This window comes from Myxocyprinus asiaticus, chromosome 20, assembly GCF_019703515.2.
Source record: "Myxocyprinus asiaticus isolate MX2 ecotype Aquarium Trade chromosome 20, UBuf_Myxa_2, whole genome shotgun sequence".
Lineage (NCBI taxonomy): Eukaryota > Metazoa > Chordata > Actinopteri > Cypriniformes > Catostomidae > Myxocyprinus > Myxocyprinus asiaticus.
Window position 1 is genome coordinate 21,353,521 of NC_059363.1, and position 17,009 is coordinate 21,370,529.

Consider the following 17,009-nt stretch of genomic DNA (forward strand, 5'->3'; position numbering starts at 1 on the left):
TTGAAAAAGCTTCGGAATATTTAGTTTGTGTACTCTTTTCACTTTATTGGCAAGAAGTCAACAGCGGGGATTACTTATATTATCCACCGTTATGGTCCCGCTACAATAGATGCCCAGAAACGGAGCGCAATGAATTACAAATAAACGATAGCATTATTGTGCTAACTGGTGTGAGAACTGTATTCTGATTTTCCTCTGCCCTGCATTTTTCCTGCCTGCAATTCACTTTCTTTTGAGTGTCTTTGCAGAATGTGCTTGTCTTCCCTTAAGGGGGAAAGGTGATTTTGGAAAACAGTGTGGACATTAATTCAGTATCAATTAAATGTATTTGTATAGTGCTTTTAATAATACATACTGTTTTATATTTGCTTTACAGAGAACATTAAACTTTTGTGTACAATGTTTATAATGTACAGTACTGTGCAAAAGTCTTAGGCACATAAGATATTTCACAAACATTTGTCTTAAAACGGTTATTTATATCTTCAGCTTTAGTGTGTCAATAGGAAATATAAATTTTAGACTCCCAAACATTCCTTTTGCAAACAGAAAAGTTTAGAAGAACAGGGAGACCTGCAACAGATGTCATGACCCCCACAGAGCTCCCTTCTGAACATTGAGTCTGTCTGGGATTACATGAAGAAGCAGAAGCATTTGAGACAGCCTAAATAAATAGAAGAACTGTGGAGAATTCTCCAAGAAGATTGGAACATCCTATCTGCCAACAACCAAGAAAAACTACCAAGTATCCAGGTGTATCTAGGATATTGGTGCTGTTTTGAAGGCAAAGGTGGTCAAACCAAATATTGATTTAGCTTTTTTTTTTGTTTTTTTTTTTTTTTTTTGTTTACTGCACTTTGTATGATGTTAATTGATAAACTATTTGACATTAGTATTGAAGAAATCCTTATGCAACATTTTTCCACAAGTGCTTAACTTTTGCACAGTACTGCATGTCCAAATAAATGTTTATTTGTATTGCATGTAATTCTTTTTGCACGGTACAGTTTGTGTGGCTGCTAATACATCATTATTTCTTACACAAGAACAATAAATTAAATTTGTCAATAGGATCAGTTGTTCAGACAACACAAACATTTTATGTTGGTTATAGCATATATGTATATTATGTATGTAAACTAACAATTATATAGCTAGATTGAGCTTTGTGTATTGAGCTACACAGTCATCTCCCACAAAATAATTGTATTTTATCCGAAAAACAGCAGCATGACAGTCTCATCACCTGAGTCCTGTAATACATGAGCATCCTGCTGTCTGGACCTCCCCTGTATCTGCAGTAAGTACATAATCTTGGTACAACAAACTCTTCAGGTTCTGAATAGACTCGATATATGCTTTAAAATAAACATAATTATCAATAGTTCTCAAAACATGTCCAACTTTACAGCTGTGAAGGCGCTAATAGGCTACATAGCTTTTCAGGTTAGTCTGCTCAGGTTCTTCCATCGATGAATAGACTCATCAAAATAACTAAAATGCTTCTATTTGCGATATTTGGCCATCATCCTCAAACCCATAATCATTTACAGATAGGTGGGGAAGAAAAATATCGGCTCGCTATAATTCTGTGATCAGTTGTTCTCAAGTTTCTGTAATTTTTAATGCTGCGTTAGTACGTAACATAACGATTGTTTATGCTTAACCGGAAGTTCCGCCCACATCTCCCACAAAGCATCATGGGACTCAAGAATATTGTGGATAGGAATTAATTATCTTTCGATCTTGTCATCTGGTAAACCCCAGTAACCATTACTTCTATTGTCTGGAAAAAATTTAAACAATGAAAGAGAATGCTGACTGAGGCTAACTTTCTGCAAATATGAGGGTGAGTGAATAGGGACAACTTTCATTTTTGGGTGAACTGTACCTTTAAGTTAAATCTTCACCTGTATTTCTTTGTCACTTTCTCATTTAAATCTTTATAATTGTATTTACAATTGTCAAACTACATTTTCTCTCACGAAAAATTTGTTCTCCGTTTAGACTTCTTTCAAGAATCCTTCCTTTTCTCTCCTCCACTTCAATCCCAGAAATTCCATCGTCTCCCATAGCAACGAGCTAATGAGGGCCTGCCACACTGCCTGTCACTACCATTGCTATGGTGATTGCTTGCCCCATCCTCCAAAGCCACCAATCAGACAGAGTGTAGCCGTGATTGATTGGGCTGTGCCTTAGGCTGACGTTTCCCACTGCTCTCCGAGACTAATGAGAGGGACAGATAGCGCAGCCAATAAAACAACAGCACTTTTAGTGGTCAGTCCAGAATATCTATGTCACATGATTTATGCCAGGCGAGATTGGGTCAATCAAGATAAAGTGGGACTTGAGAGACCGGAGTCACTATTCACTTTCATGATATGGAAAATATACACTGAAGACTTTCACAATTTTCAAAATTCAACTTTGTGTTCCATGGAGCAAAGAAAGTACTACAGGTTTTTTATTTTTTTATTATTTTTTTTATTTTTTTTATTGGGTGAGCTATTACTTTAATGTGATGAACTACAGTACATCTGTGGTTATTTTGTTAGGGGCACCTGTGTGAACTTCATACAACCACTAAAAAATGACCTTGGGGACATTTGGCTGAAGATAATTGCAAAAATGGCACTGAAACGTGGATTTAGTTCTTCGTAAAGATATAGCATTTTTATGCAGATGCCACTTGGTTTGATATTTCATTATCTAATGCAATGACATTTGTAGGCCTATATGCAATGACACACTGCACGGGTGTATAGTTTATAAATGTAAGTGTTTATTTATAGGAAAAAGTTATTAATAACAAACATATGATTGCACCACATTTTCATGTTTGCAACATTTTGTGCTCATTACATTAATGATCTTTATTCCCCCATTAGTGTTGCTAGCTATATTCTAATGTCAGAACCAACTGTTTGCATTTTGAGTCTATTAATGAAGTTTGTGTCTACAATGTGCATATAAATCACTTAAGAGATTACGGTAGTTATCAAAATGAAAATGAAACATTTGTGAGCTACATGGCTGTTTTTAGTTGACAAACGACAGAACTGCTGAAGAAAGCTAATAACCACATTAATCGGCCAATTCTTTATATATATGTGTGTTTAAAAAAAAAACATATTAACATATGCTTATATCACTAAAAGCATTTTGTGCATTTTTAACCAGGCTTTAAGGACATGTATAACAGTTTAAAACAATAGAATTCTCATTACACATTCACTTAATAGGAAAACGCTCTGGGCTATAAATCATTAAATGAAATATGATTCAATCCAAATTTACATACCCAGTCCTCACATATGCACAAAACATGGTCAAACTTCGCACATCCATACGCATCCTTCAAAAATTATTCATAACAAACACTCAATTTTAACATACAACTCTTCTGAACCCATATTTAATGCAATTTATAAGCATCTTGTGTGAAATTTTATATATACCCAAAGAATTCTCAAACGATGGAGCTCTCTTGCACAACGTCTGTTCTCACGTTTGTAACACGAGAGAGTGCCGAAAAGCAGATGTCACAAAACTCAGGTTTTTAAAAGGGCCACGTCCAATTTATGACTAGAGTAAGTCTAGACTACATTAGTCTTTCCTTACTGTGATTGGGTGGCCCATACACAGTGACAGAAGCTAAAAGAGTCCAAACTGAATGAAATCCAAGATGCAGCTTATTGTGCAACCCAAATCCCAATAATAACCAAAAAAAATAAGATTTGGTGCATAACGCTGGACTTATTTAATTAAAATAAGCTCAAAATACACCAGGGACTCTTATATCGAAACGTTTGCGCACGCTAGTGCTCTAAAAAACAGACAGGGGAAACAAAATATGCATTCTTACAATCATTTACAGTCTTACAATATAAACATGGTTGGGGGGGCGGTCATGTGTCTGTTTGCGGGAGAGAGGGAGTGGTGTGGCTTGTCAAGCTGATTGACACGATTCTAACAGCTGTTTCTTGTTACAGTGATAGTGGGGAGAGACCTGAAAAGCAGCCAAAACAGGCCAGAGAGCAGAGAGAGAATGAGTGTGCAGCATTGGCATCTGTTCACATTGAGTGTTGAATCTATGGAGTATTGTGAAAAAGTTTGTTTATTTTGAGTGTTGATTATTGAACTGATTGTAACATTGAAAAGAGTACAAACGCTGCAGACAAAGGCAAAGAAAATAAAAGCCTCACCTGAAGCATGTCCCTGCTCCCCGTCTCTTCATTTCCACCCACGAACCCTGACGTGGTGTCGCACTGATACCAAAACCCGGGAAGAAATTTGAGGAGATACATCGTCATGGAGTCCTCACCACTGGGCGAGGTGATCAAGACCCTTGTCAGCATCCAGCAGAACCAGCATCAGGCCCTCATCGAGCTGCGGCTGGAGCAGGAGCAGTGTTTTCAACTCTTGCTCCAAGCCCAAGCGGAGGACAGACAGGCGTTCCAGAGCCTGATCAGACAAGAGGGGGTTGCTGCGGTGGCCCCGGAGCCCACCTCGACTGTCCAGCCGGTCACCCTTGTGAAAATGGGGCCGGCTGATGATCCAGAAGCCTACCTCAATCTTTTTGAGAAGACGGCCGAAGTATGGGAATGGCCAGCCTGTCTGTTGCCGGTACTCTCTGGGGAAGCGCAGCTTGCGGCCCAACAGCTCCCCTCAGCCAACCTCCTTGTCTACGCTGATTTGAAGAGAGCTATTCTGCAGCAGGTTGGCCGGAGAGCACTTCAGTGCCCTGGAGCTGGGAAAACACGGCCACCCGTTTGCACAGCAGCTCCGGGACACCTGCTGGAAATGATTGTTGGTGGGGGAACCCCGCTGCGCCCAGGACATCGTGGACAAGGTGGTACTGGAGCAGTTCATTGCCCAGCTGGCCTGTGGTATGGCCAAGTGGGTCCAATGCTACCGTCCTGCATCACTGGAGGAAGCGATCCTGCTGGCCAAGGACTACATGACAGCGTTTCCGGGAAGCAGTGATCCGGAGTCTCTCTCTCTGTCGTCTTCGAGTTTGGCGAGTCCGTTTCCACAGGTGTAGGAGGGGGGCCTGGGCCAGTCTCTTGGAGCTGCAGGGATCCAGGGCTGGGGTGTATTGGATACCGGTGAGTACCCAGGGGATACATATCAAGCTTTGGTGGATTCAGGCTGTTCTCAAACCTCCATCCACCAACGTTTCATACAAGATGGGGTATTGTGCACAAATAGTTGGGTGAAGGTGCGGTGTGTGCATGGGGATATTCACACATATCTGGTGGTTACCATTGAGATACTATCCAAGGGAAGAAAACATAGAGTGGAGGCTGCGGTAAATTCCCACCACACCCATCTGCTAATTTTGGGGACGAATTGGCCTGATTTCAAGAATTTGTTAAGGGAAATATGTGCGGAAGGGTCCTGTGAAATAATGCCTTGGTGTGTGACGTGCGATGCTATGGCTGGGGAGGCGGTGCAAGGGCCGTCTCTGTCTGATCCACGTCAAAATGACGCAAGGGAGGAGGTCTCCATCCACAGGGAGTTCCCTGAAGGGGATTTCCCTCTAGAGCAGTCACGTGACAAGTCCCTCAAACATGCATTTGACCAAGTGAGAGTAATCGATGGTCAACAGCTCCAGCCTTACGTTGCACTCACATACCCATATTTTTCAATGATCAAAGATAGGTTGTATCGAGTGTAGGTTCTACTGGTTGTTTAGATCAGTGTTACTATCAGAAATAATTAAATTATTTCTTTAGTTATTAATTAATATTTAAATTAAACAATAGAATCTAACTCATTAAAACCTCATACGGGGCTCCAGTAAATGTGGTGTGCTACGTTCAGGAGCGGGTTTGGTTATTAGCAATAATTAGTAATTATCAAAGATAATTATCAATTATTAAAATCAATAGAACATTGATTTGAATCAATGTTAGCTCTTTTAATCCTTCACATCAACAATCAAAGATGACCATCAAATTCAATAGAATATTAATTATCAAAGATAATCATTAATTATTAAAATCAATGGAACATTGATTAGAATTAACACTAGCTTATTGATCCTTCAAATTCAACAATCATCAAAGATAATTATCAATTATCAAAATCATTAGAATATTAATAAGGATTAATATCGCTGGGGCACCACCCTGGAATCAGGGACTAAAAACCAGATAGTATAACAGTCTCAATATTAGATTGTTCTCTTAGGAAAATTGACATCCGAAGTATATCGACCTTCAAAAAGAAACAATGAAGGCTTGAATCCGAGCACTGACATCCTCTGTCAGCATTTGACACAGGTGTATGCAAAGCAAAACAAAACAAAACACTTCTCTTTGAAATATAACAAAGTTTATTTATGCAGTAATATCAATTCATAATCAATACAATGCAGTCAATAAACTTCCGACTTACAACTATAAACTAAACAGTGACATGATTAGATATGGTAACCAAAATAAGCCTATAACACATGAGAGGAAGGTGTGTGTGTGTGTGTGTGAGGAGTGACGCGCACAAAATGGCGGACGTGACTCTCGTGGAGAGTGCGTCACGCAAGATTTACGGCCAGAGAATATGGCCGCGAATGTGGGTGGAGAGAAGCCGGTTAATGGCTTTTGCCCGTTTACCGCGTGTCTCTGCTTGTACGATAACCTGGGGACAAAGCTGAGCTTTATCACAAAGTTATCTACTAGCCAAAAGTGTGTGCGAGAATGTTTGTGAGGGGTCGCGTGTGTGTGTGGTTAGTACGAGAGAGAGAGAGAGGATAAACTCGGTGTGCCGGTCTCACCCGCGATGGCAGAAATACACAACAGTCCAATGTGGTTGGACTACAACACAGCAAATCTCATTCGTGATAACAGTACATTACAGTAATACCTTGAGTATTATTAGCAGCAATGAGCAGACTCGGCGGTCCATAAACTGTACAAGCAACAACCTTGATACACAAGAATAACACACTATAATATTCTATCGCTGCCCAGACATAAACCTCTTACTTGAATCGCATGAGGATGCAGGTAGAATGTGTGTTCATCCGTCGTTTGACTCCGACACATTTCCTCGAGGCTTGGGTGATGACGGGAGGCCGTTTCCTCGCTCTGTCAGCACATGGTACGGCTGCTGATTCTCGGCGGGCTGGCGGAGAAATCAGCGACGTTGACTTTTATTGAAGAGGGAAGAGAAATCTTTTTTTTCTACAGGCAAAAGGATGAAGATGCGGATTGCTCGGCGATCTCCTTCGGATCCGTTAGAGTGTTCAGTGGAACACAGAGTAATCTCAACTCGTCCAGCGAGATGGAGATTGTATGGCCACAGTTTCAAGTCGTACTTTACTTCCTTATGCCACGAGGCTACACCTAAGAGCAGCAATTGAGCTGCGTCTACACAAAGTTGCTGGAAGCCAAGCCCGGAAGGATCTCGGAGTTATTTCTACTCCCGATGACATCATGGTTGAGGGCCATCCTGTTGTGTGCCTCATCCAATAGGAGTTGAGAGTTCGATCCTTTAGTGAGCAAGGCTTCATGGGATTTGTAGTCTGTTTTGGACTCCCTTTGTTTGATTTTGGTTTTTATCAGTAAGATAAGTTATGACTGTTTGTGGGCCTTAGTCAGGTTTTATGACTGCATTGGGCCTGCCTTTGTCTTCTATCTGAATACATGAGGCCCAACACGAGTGACGCAGGACACTCAAACAAAAGAAAATACAACCCAGTTATTAGTCTCATAATCCAATGGCTGGCCATTTAAGACAGGAAAGAACACAACCGTATAATGGCCCGTTTTTTTTGGGCCGGGCATTCAAGGGGACGTTTGCAGGTGGTGTGCTGCGTGCCATGAATGTCAGTTGGTGAATCCACCGGCCACCCCAAAAGCGCCATTTGCGATCTCTACCATTAATCGAGGTACCCTTTGAAAGAATTGATATGGACCTCATTGGGCCATTAGAACGGACCGCACACGGTCATCGCTTTGCATTAGTTCTGGTGGACTATGCAATGCGATATCCAGAAGCGGTGCCCTTGCGCAACATCTCAGCACGTAGTGTTGCAGAAGCACTCTTCAGAATGATCTCTCGAGTGGGGATTCCAAAAGAAATCCTCACTGATTGAGGCACTACATTTATGTCATGAACACTACGCGAACTGTACGAATTATTAGGTATTAAATCGATTCACATCAGTATTTACCATTCAAGCTGCTGTATAGGCGTCGGTCACGCAGCGTGCTCGACGTCATACGGGAAGCTTGGGAGGAGGGACCTTCAAACAGTAAAAACTAAATTCAGTACGTTCTTGATCTTAGAGCAAAACTCCACACTTTGGCTCAATTAGCACAGGGGAATTTGTTCCAAGCTCAGGAACGTCAAAGCTGGCTGTATGAACATGAAGAATGTTTTGTAACATTTTTGAATGTTTCAGAACACCATTTTTTTAATAATTTCAATAAAACATAGAATTTGTATCTTTGTGAATCGGGTGGCACGCACTGTGTTTGTTGTTGTGTGCAGCGAGCTCAACAGAAAGGGTGAAAGCAGCGTAACTGGCGCACGCCCTAAAGATGTAATTCAATAACTCACAAGAAGATATCTTACAGACCGCATATGAATACATACAAAGTGTTCCCGACTGTCGTCAATGGTGATGAGATTTTAAATTATTGTTGTAATTAATTATTTTTTGTAGCATTCGCAACCATATTTGTCACAATCTGGAGCCCTGAAGGGGGGATTCATAAAGAATGAACTGCGTCTTCTGTGTCATTTATGTGCACACTATCTGCATTGTCTGCCTGAGCTGTTTACTGAATTCACTCCTTGTCACTTTGTTACTAGGTTGAGGTATCAGTTTGTGTTTTAGTGTCATCATAATAAAATCTTATATTTAATCTCATAATACAATCAAGCCAGCATCATCTGCCAAAGAGGTAAGAAAATACATATAAAAATCATGTAAAATAAGATGTCTAAAAGATATCACTTTCTGCTGTGTTAATAAAAGAAGCAATGTTCAAAACACTAAGTATAACCCTGTTTTCACATAGATTGTATCATCTGATGCAGTTCTCTTACATTATTTGGTTAATGCAAATGGCCATTATCCTCCATAGAAATCCATATTTTCCACTTTTGAAAAGCTCTAACAGCCATTGATGTACCACACTCTCTCCTGTTCTTCATAATAGATGTATTTGCTGTGGTTGTGAATTTTTCTATGTCAGTACATTTCTGCAGAAGAAGGTTTTTCCGGTTCAGTTTATCCTGATTCTCTGCCTCTCTTACAGTTTCCATTCAGTGCACTCTAATTGAGTGTCTTATAATGTGACTTCAGTGTTTAACACTGACACCATAACATACAGAGGTGAAGGGAAAATTGTAAGATCTCCTTCCTTCAAGTTTTGTATTGTAAAAGTGCATTTTGTTCCATTGAAAGGAGAGTTTTCTGATGGAATGTGTGCTGTCAAAGAGCTGCTCTATGAGAACAATGGATTTTGACAAGAGAGGAACTCATGGGACTTTCAGCATGAGAAGCTTGTTTGTGTGCTGTGTGTGTGTGTGTGTGTGTGTGTGTGTGTGTGTGCGTGCATTGATGCCTGTTTAAAATGTTAAGTCCCTTCAAAGCAATTCAGTCCACATGGTGTCCATCTTGGCAATGCCTTTGATATTTTGAATCTAGGTTAAAGGTATTAAGTCCCACAATATGGGGTACGTTGTGACAATGGAAACTGCCATTAAACAATTGCCGTAGGTTTAATGAGAACATTTGGGGAAATGTTCCCCCTCACCACTACATAAACAAAAACAAATCTATGCCTCCCTTCAAATCTACGCCTGCATTAAAGTGCCTATTATAGGCTCTTCGGCTAAATTAAAAAAGTAAAACAATTATGAGGCACAAAATAACTCATGAAACAACAAAAATGGAAGGGATAATGTACAAAGATATCAAAACATTGTTTTGACAAAAAAAATCCTGTAATTGATAAATTGTATGAATTTATGACACATGTGACAACTTGCCCAGTTAAAATGGAATTTTACTGGGAAAAAAACAACAACATTTGCCCTAAAAAACTGCCTTCATAATATAGTTGTCTCTTGCCCTAATGTATGCCAGGGTGGTTTGAATTATGTTTGGTTGTTCACCCAAGAGCTAAAACAAAAATAAGATGATGGTAAAAAATTACATTGGATGGGACAATTCACAAAAAATAATACTAGTTTAAGGGAGTTTTGAACTAGGTGATTGAAACCATCAATCGAAGATTGAATTTTATGAATTACAGACATTCCAATTCTGCAGAAATACACAAAGTTCTCTGGGCACAGGCAGTAGCGGTGTTAACCACCACACAAAACAACTGCGTGGGGCTCTGGACATAGGGGGGCCCCAGTCAAAAAGCTGAGCAAAACGCTCAAGGTGTGATGGGTGATGTGTTGTTCTGTGTTCACGCGTGAATATGCTGTTCATGTGCATTGTGAAGGCAAAGTGCTGCAGGTGCACCCACTCATGCAATTCCAAAGATTTGATGCAGCTTAAAGTTATTATACAAATCTAAAAATGCAACAAAGTATCACAGAAATGTAGGAGGTGATGGCATTTCACCAGATTTGTAATTAGAAAACTGTCAAATAATTCTGTCAAAATAAAAGCTTCAGGTGAAGGTGAAGTAAATATGACTTGAAGTAAATAATAAATTAAATATTACATTTTAAAATTTGTTATAAATTAAATATCATTCTTGTGTTAATTTAGTGGAAAAACATGAATTCATTTTATTTAGGTAATAACATTTTGAATGTACTTAGAAAAGATTTTAAAACCATGTTTTTTTTTTTTGTTTTTTTTTTTATTTCCCCCGGTTGTACGTAAAAAGTGGGCCCCCGGCTGGATGGTTGCTTTAGACCTTGGAATTCATAACCCCGCCCCTAGGCACAGGTTCTGTGTTGGTTTGGTGTCAGCATGCAAGTACAGGTCCTATCAATTTCCAAAACATTTGGCTAAGTTTATATTCAATATCACATTTCAAATCAGCAATATTATCTGACAAAAATAGTATCATAAATGTTGCTTTTTTAGTTTAAATCAGGCTCAAAAACTGTATATTTCAGGTTGGTCCAGTTAATGTGCTTGTGTGGTCAGGAGAAGCAGTGCCAATAAGGTGATTGGCAATTTGAAATGAAAGGCGGTCTGTCTCCCCCTCCTTATTCTCTCTTTGATAGTCAATGCTAAAATTTGGGGGAAGGAGACAAAGATTACATACATTTATTCCTGATTTAGCTGACTTAAAATGACATCTTTTATTGTAATTATTTAATTCATATAATAACTGAAAAATGCACTAGTGCAAAAAAAAGGAGCAGAGATAATAGACTGTCAGTCAAACAGAGAAATATGCCCTCTCTTTTTGTCTCTTACGCTCTCACTTTCTTTTGTCGACAGCACCTAAGACCTCTCAACTCTGCCACTTGACACAAAGTCATCCATCACCACAGCAACAGCGCCTGTCATTGCCTGGGAAGCGAGGGACTGCTAAGGCAGATGGGAAGAGAGGCAACTCAACTTCCAGCATCAGGTGGTTGGTTGGTTGGTTGGTTGGTGGGTGGGTTGGTGGGGAGAGAGAGAGAGAGAGAGAGAGAGAGAGAGAGAGAGAGAGACTCTCGGAGGTACGGGGTGGGGTGGGTGTTTAAAAAAGGGAAAAATAAATGTATTTTTGACATGAAGACAATGAAGACAGGTGTGTCTGTGACCGGTGTTCCCAGCTGGCAACTCGAGAAAGAAACAACTTAAGCCTCTTCAAAAAGTATAGTCGAATCTGAACCTTTTTGCACATGACCTCAGGCCCACAGCATGGTTTCCCCTAAAGGTTCAGAGACAAATATAGTGCCTGTGAATCCTGCTGAAAAGGCCATAAAAAGCCAAAAATATATGTATTTATTTTTTGCATTTTAAGTTTTGTCCTTGTTTGTTTGTTTGTTTTATATTTTAAATACTTAAAAACAATGTACTTCATACAAGTTTATTATTGAATGTCTTAATTGCAGTATTTTTAAGTTTAATCAAACCACACCATTGAAGTGTAGTTTTTCTGTTTGCCTCTTCTGAATCATATGTTTCATCTCATGTTTACATACAACAAAACGTTAATTAACAGACAACAGTCACATTAGTCCTGTTGTCACCAGCTTAAATGACACAGGTAAACATTAGGGACTAGTTTATTAGGCTTCAACAAACACCAGCTCTGTTGTTAAAAGACTTGGATATAAGAATTGCATGCGCTCAAAAACCACACCAAGTGTCACTTAGTTAACCTGTGCCATTTCATCCCCAGGGAGTGCTTCCAGGCGAATTCCTATTTAGGGCTATTATCTGTTAAACTCAGCCTGGTCTCATGAAATTTACGTGAGCATTGCAACTTTTTTGCAAGACTGAAATTACAGTACATGCTTCATTACACGTTTGGCTGCAGTTTTCATGCGAAATGTCCAGTGGTCGAAAACCGAGCGAAATGAGGTTGCAATTTTTAGCTTTTGTCGTTTTTAAGGTGAATTTTAGATGGATGTTTTAAAATGTAAATGTACCTCCTAAACCTAAAACTTTGCCCTAAATCTAACCAATAGTGTCCGTAAAGATAAATGAGAGTTTAACAAAACAGACATCCTTACCCTTAACCAACACCTAACCCTTTTAAATGCAAATTAAACTGAAGCAACCACATCATTTTGTGTTGCTTCTGTCACTTTCACTTTTGTGTGTCTTTGGCTGGTCTCAAACCACCAATCCTAAAAAGTCCTACGCTCTATCAAGTGAGCTACCAAGTAAGCTAATGACATATGAATCAGACATTATAGGCTGATGCAGCAGTGAAGTGTGCCAGAAATCAATGAGGGAACCCTATTAAGATTTAAGGGCCAAGTTCACTGAGACACTTTTAGCAGAAATGTCTGTGTGTGATCAGTGAAGAACATAGCAGTATTACACCCCACAATAAAGAAGTTGGAAGAACATGTTGTGCTAATTTTAATGGCATTAGTTTTAAGCATGCATGACCTCATTGGTTTTGTGTCTTGTGGTTGTCTGGACTTTGCTAAAGTTTTTTGTCACCACCACAAGCTGTGTTTGGTTCATTCCCATTATGCAGTATCTTTTTAATTCTGTAACTAATAAAAAACAGTAATATGCTTGTGTTGTAGTACGTATGAGGAAGTATTTCTATAAAAGCGTATATCAGACTTTAGTACTCTGGTCAAACTCAGCCATCCCATGGTCTCAAAGAAAAAGGCGAATATTACATGAAAATTGTTACATATTCATGGTCTTTGACCAAAATAAATTGTAATGGTTTATAAAAATAAAATTGTTTTCCTTATCTGAGCAGTACAAGACTTGGTGACTTTTTCTCCACTTGACATCTGAACATACAAAAACGTGGTCAAAATTGACCGACTATTGAAAATGAATGGGAAAGACTATATCAAAGAGCAATTTTTTTAAATCTGTCAAATACAATCAATAAATCAGTCACAATGCAGAAAAAAATACACAGAAATTAAAAGGGGAGATTATAAAACATATATAGTGCAAAACATACACACCCACACACATACACACACGCACACAAAAATGAACTGGTGGGACTATAACAGAGTTTTCTTGAAATGTGTCAAATTAAACCAATAAATCAGCCAATGCTAAACACACACACTCACAATAACACACCCACAGTGCAGAACACACACACACACACACACATACATACAAATAAATGGGTGAGACTAAACCAGCCAGGAGGCAGAACACACAACATAACACAAACACACACACGGAGAAAAAAGGTGTGCGGACTGTCTCCCAAGAGACATTAAAATCAGCATGGTGTGTAAAAAATGCAAAAATAAAAATAAACATTTCCATCTTCAAGGTACATGCCATAATAACAACAAATTTTTACGGATGCATGAAAGCACAAAGATATTGCATCATTCTTTACTGTTCTTACTATTTTTTATTGTTTACTGTTTGTTATTTTTTATGCATTTATTGTTGTTCATTATTGCTGTTCACCTCACTGACTTGAAAATGTTTGCAAAATAAATTTTTACTATAGAAAGTTTGAAATTGAAAAATGTTTACTCTCACTTTTTTGTAGTTCATTTCTGTTCACTGCAAAAACTGACACTTTACAACAAGGTAACAACAAGCAATCAGACTACACAGTAGGTGTCATGGCTCTGGTGAGTTTGTCGGTTTGTTCTGTTTGTTTTATTTCTCTCCCTCATGTTTCGCAGGCGCTGCCGGCATGCATGATCAGTGTTTCCATGGGAAACTTTTCAACTTATAGAAGTGTAGGTTTTACTGTACTAAAGTTTCATGAATTTGCTTATTTGCATATGCAAATTAATGGTACAATTGAAAAATGTACATGTAAATAAGATAAAAATAGCATAAAATCCCAAAAGAAGTGCATAATGTCATTGGTATTACTTCAGGGAAAAAAAAGAAAAAAAGCCAAGAACAGAAAGCTGAGGCTGCTGTGGGTACAGGCTCACCAAAACTGGACAGTTAGCCTAAAGACTGGAAAATATAGCCTGGTCTGAATCTCAATTTCTACTGAGATACACAGATGGTAGGGTCACTGCAGCCTCTGCTTTCTGTTCTTGGCTGACATAAGAGGAACCTGACGTGGTCTTCTGCTGTTGTAGCCCATCTGCCTCAAGGTTTGACATATTGTGCATTCTGAGATGCTATTCTGCTCACTACAATTGTACAGAGGGTTTATCTGAGTTACTGTAGCCTTTCTTTCAGCTCAAACCAGTCTGGTCATTCTCTGTTGACCTCTATCATCAAGATGTTTCCGTCAGCAGAACTGCCTCTCACTGGATGTTTTTTGTTTTTTGCACCATTCTGAGTAAACTCTAGAGACTGTTGTGCGTGAAAGTCCCAAGAAATTTAATATTTATCATTTATAGCAAGTATATGTTAAATATACTGTATGATTGGGACTTAAAAGGGGTAATTAACTTCAAATTAATTCTGTCCAGTAAAAGTGTCGGTTATTTGCTTGCACTGTCTGCACTGGTTTATTGCCTTATTCACAAAAAATAAATAAAAAAAAATGCAGATCAGGCAACAGCGCAAATGCACCCTCAAAATTGCTGGTAAATGCAATTTGAATGTGCGGTTCAGACCTTGGGGGTGGATTCTGAGAATCATTGTGTTCTGACACACTATGCCGGGACTCTACATCATTACTCATTACTCCATCACTGTGATCCGACACTTAAATAATCTCTTTAAAGGAACAGTTCACCCAAAAATGAAAATTCTCTCATCATTTACTCACCTTTATGCCATCCCAGATGTGCATGACTTTTTTTCTTCTGCAGAACACAAATGAAGATTTTTTAGAAGAAATCCAGAACTATGAAGGTCCAAATGTCACATAATCGTATCATAAAAGTAATCAATAAGACTCCAGTGGTTTAAAGGTGCAGTATGTAAGATTCAGAAACCCTTGTTATTAATGACACCTGTGGCCGTTAAGTGAACTGCAGCCAACTACCTGTTGCTCCTGCTTGTGCACACACTCCATAGGGACGTGATGAGAGAGCATCGACCAAAACAATGACATAACGTACAAAGAGCGGAATTCAGTAGATAAATGTTTTTTTTTTTGGCTTACTCTGAGATTGTGTAGGAGTCAGTGTTGTGCTGGGAGCAGGCCGTTTGCTGGATTCCATCTCTAAGATAACGTTACCTAGTGTTGTAGTTTGTTGTCGCTGTTGAATAGCGGAAGCACTGAGGCAAGGCTCTCGGGAGCACGTGTAAACGTCACATCCTTTGGATTTTCCCGGCAAAAGCGACCCGCTTCCTTCGCATGAAAATCAGTCTACAGGCTTTAATAGGCAACCTAGGAAGTCCGGGAAGGGCTCATTTTTTAAGTTGCGTTACAAGCCGTTCACACATTGGCAAAAAAAAAAAGGTGCATTTTACATGAAAATTGTTACATATTGCATCTTTAATCAATGCCTTCGGAAGAGATCCAATCGGTTTTGGGTGAAAACAAACCAAAATATAACTCCTTTTCACTGTACATCTTGCCATTACAGTCTCTAGACACGAGTCATGATTTCAAGCTCAATTACACGTCCTAGTGTTTGCCGCATGCGCAGAGCACTAAATGGCGCTACAGGAAGTGTAAAAAGCTTAAAATCTTGATCGCCAAAGAGACTGATGTCAAGATTTTTTGTGAAAAAGGAATTACATTTTGGTCTGTTCTCACTGATTGGATTGCTTCAGAAGACATGGATTACACCACTGGAGTTGTATTGATTACTTTTATGATGCCTTTATGTGATATTTGGACCTTCAAAGTTCTGGCCACCATTCACTTGCATTGTATGGACCAACAGAGCTGAAATATTCTTTAAAAAATATTTGTTTGTGTTCTTCTATTTTGTAAAAAATAAAGTCATTCACATCTGGGATGGGATGAGGGTGAGTAAATGATGAGAGAATTTAAATTTTTGGGTGAACTATCCCTTTAACATGTCAAGAGTGCACTTGAATACATCACACATCTGATATGTTCGATAGCAAATGTACACAAACATCTCTTTTAAATACATTTTATTTTACCGCCTGATTTTGTAAATGACGCGCAATCTGTAATGAGCCTAATTTACATAGAAAGGAGGTGTGTTAGAATGACAATGACTTAATTTATATACTCAAGATGCAGTGCAATTTTAGCACTAATTGTGCCTGCTTAGATTAGATTGTGGGTGGTTAGTAAATAAGATGCAAATTTCTGCACAAAATACCACACACTAAAGTGGTGCAACTGTTCAGTGTCTATTTGCACCCCAGTGTAAATAGCATCTGCCACACAGAGCAGCTATTTGCACCCCAATAGTCTGGTGGAACCACAGAAATATACGACAAACAAACCAATAGATGTTGCTGCAGTTGCGTGGGGTGTGAAGACGGTGTGTGATTGTATACTGTTCTTCTAGTA